This window comes from Genypterus blacodes, unplaced genomic scaffold (assembly GCF_046128005.1).
Source record: "Genypterus blacodes isolate CSIRO-AG114 ecotype Tasmania unplaced genomic scaffold, CSIRO-AGI_Gbla_v1 ptg000173l_1, whole genome shotgun sequence".
In the NCBI taxonomy this organism is placed as follows: Eukaryota; Metazoa; Chordata; class Actinopteri; order Ophidiiformes; family Ophidiidae; genus Genypterus; species Genypterus blacodes.
The window spans coordinates 205,192-208,363 of NW_027466974.1; positions in this window are offsets into that span (position 1 = coordinate 205,192).

Here is a 3,172-nt window from a genome sequence, read left to right on the forward strand (position 1 = left end):
CAACACTGAGCAGCGAGGCAAACACACACCGGCAGCAACACAAAGACAGGGATTATAAATGACATCACCTTGGATGAATTCTTTCTGCTCCTAACGTTTACAGACCCAGTTTACGCCACACAATGGAGACGGAGTTTAAGACGCAGCGATTCAAGGACGCCGCATACTTCAAAAGGCGGCCGTATGAATCCTCACGCCTCAGATCCCAGGGAGCTTCAGGATTCTGCCGCTCGTGTGATTAGGAAACATCTAAAACGTCCAACTTATTACGTCCTTCAACTAAAGCTCCGACTGCAGTAATATAAGATTACTCCTGGTGAGAATAATACAAATCCTACATGGGCAATGATTGTCTTAGAATGAAATTTAGTACCGCAGCGCCGTGACAACCCATAACCCATAAGATCTAATGCCTTAGGAAGGGAGCAGTAACCATAACGCCCAACATAATTATGGAGCCGACGCAATATTTGCAGTACATTATTATGAAGCGACTCGGCTGTAATCTAAAGTTTTAGACGTGGAAGCGTAAAGCACGTTTCCAGTCTGCGTCTTCCTCCGAGACGAGACCACAAAAAGAAGCGTTTGATGATAATCGTCACATAAAAGTTTGCTCTGTAATTAAATCTGTTTGTGTCTGATTTCTCTTCTTCTTCTTCTCGACTATTTGCCGTTTCTTCCTCCCGACAAATATTCGCCCCGGTGCACAGAAACAGAGACGACAACACATTAGCATCTCTGCGAGTGCGTCGCCCTCAAGTATCCGTTAGATTTCAGTCCAAGTCCAAACCTGTGTCAGATATGTGGAGTGTTCCTGGACTCTGATGTGATGATGTCGGTGTCACTGCAGTGTGTCTCTGCAGCCCCGGGCGCTTAAGGGTTACATCTCTAATGACGCAAGCAACGTGAAGAGTCAGCCCTGAACTGCTGACACGCGGTTTCATCCGACACGTGTGAGGCGGGCGAGCGGGTCGCAGCTCCGGGGGGCGAATGGGCGAACGTGCGGCAGGAGAGGAATCTGATCTCTCTGATGCCATCTAACTCTCCACCCTTCATCCCCCGGGGCTCCAGCTGCTCTTCATCAACCAGGGTGACAGTTCTGGGACATGAGCTCATCCCCACTCCTCATCATCCTGCCATCTTCTGATCAAAGCCCACTTGGAGGAGGTGAATACAGGAGCATTGAGCTGCACAGATGAGCCTCACACTTTTCCACAGACACAGATTTGTATGTTTGACTGTCAACTTTGCTTCTATCAGCTCAATTTGTTTGGATAATAAATAAAAAAATTGTCATATTTCTTTCATTTGTCATAAAAATGCTTTTCATCAGAATGCTTCTAAGTGCACCCACACTCACTGCTGCCACGGAAACAATGGCATCTTCCTCTGTTGTGTCAGGAGGCTAATGGCTCATCACTTTCATGCTCCAGCACAGAGAGCAGCCCTGCCTCTATAACATAAATACATATACACTATACCATCATCTATACATCTCATATTCTGGGTTCAGGAGTGCATCCATGCGGCGTTCACCCTATATGTTCCACCAGTGGCTCTGCTGACAGAGCCCAGACAGATCCAGGGTGACAGAGAGAGCAGAGCATCTGCCAGGAGACAGAATGAAGTCTGAAGGCTTCACCAGAGCAGCAGAAGTGGAGCCACAAGCGTCCAACACGACCCAGCATGTCCACCGAGAGGCGCTGTAGCTCCGGGCAAATGGAGGGGACAGAAAGGGGGGTTGTAACTGTCCTTACCCACAGGGTTAATTTGGTATAAACTAAACGGGTCAATCTTCTGTTATGTTATGAGCTCCTGTCTGTCTGTCTGTCTGTCTGTCTGTATGATATCTCTCTCTCTCGGCCAATCAGAAGTGAGCATTCAACACATATTGAGCGAACTCTGATCATTGAGTTAAGAAAGTCTCAACAAACCTCTAATCTAATATCCTCCCATCATCACAGCCTAATGCAATCAGTCCACTGAGAACACAATTAGATTGAGTCATTAAGATGAAGACGGCACGCTGAGGCGCCGCCATCTTTCATGGGATGGGATTAATATTCATACTGCTATGGGGAGCGTGTGTGTGTGTGTGCGTGTGTGCGTGCGTGCGTGCGTGCGTGCGTGCGTGCGTGCGTGCGTGCGTGCGTGCGTGCGTGCGTGTGTGTGTGTGTGTGTGTGTGCGTGTGTGCGTGTGTGTGTGTGTGTGTGTGTGTGTGTGTATAGAGATCTTTACATGAATGATCAGTTTGCCTGTATGGAACATTCTAACCTTGGAGTCTCTTTCTTTAACGTTAATGGAAGATAAATAGGCGTGTTGGTGTTTGTTCACACTGAGGTCCAGATGCACAGAGATATACAGCATATTGTTTTGATTGTTGTTGCATTAGAAGAGATTTACAGACGTTCCAACTCTGGCATTGATCCAAATAAACAGATATTGAATTATTAAGCCAATGTTATCACAAACCTGAATGATGAATCTCTCTCCATTATTCTCATTAATTATAATTCCATTTATACGGTTAACATAAACTGCAGAGTCTTTACATATTAATGTCATATTATTGATATTTGATGATGATTTACAGAGAACAATCTCTCTTTTACAGGCTTATATAGATTTGTCATTAAAACGTCATAATCAGCATTCAGGTGAGACAGGAAGCTCGTTAGGATTTATGAGGGAAACTCCAGGCATGGACGCTGACAAATGTGCTGATTGAGATTAACCCTTTAGAAGCACAGAGACCAGATCCACCAACAGAAGATCAGCTGGAACAGGAGGCCATGAAGGCATCATCACTTCATTCACATCAAACTACATCAAATCAAATGGTCAGTCATCTCTGTTATGTCTCGCCCGTCCTTCACGCTGCCGTGGGATTCTCCGCCTATATAACCGGAATACGGTGGAATGTTCTTTAAGCAGAACGCACGGAGCCTCGGTCCCACTGGGGATGTCAGGGCCCTCACCTCATCTCTAGCAATCATTGGCTCACGGTGAGCGAGTCTCACATTCTACAGGAAGCACGGAGAGAATTACTGTCTGAGAGGAAAACCGAAATGACAGAGCCGGGAGAGGAGGTGAGGAAGAGGAGATTACTTTAGTCCAGGCTGACACTGTCTGCTTCCCAACAGCCCCAGAAGACGGCAAGAATCAAATATG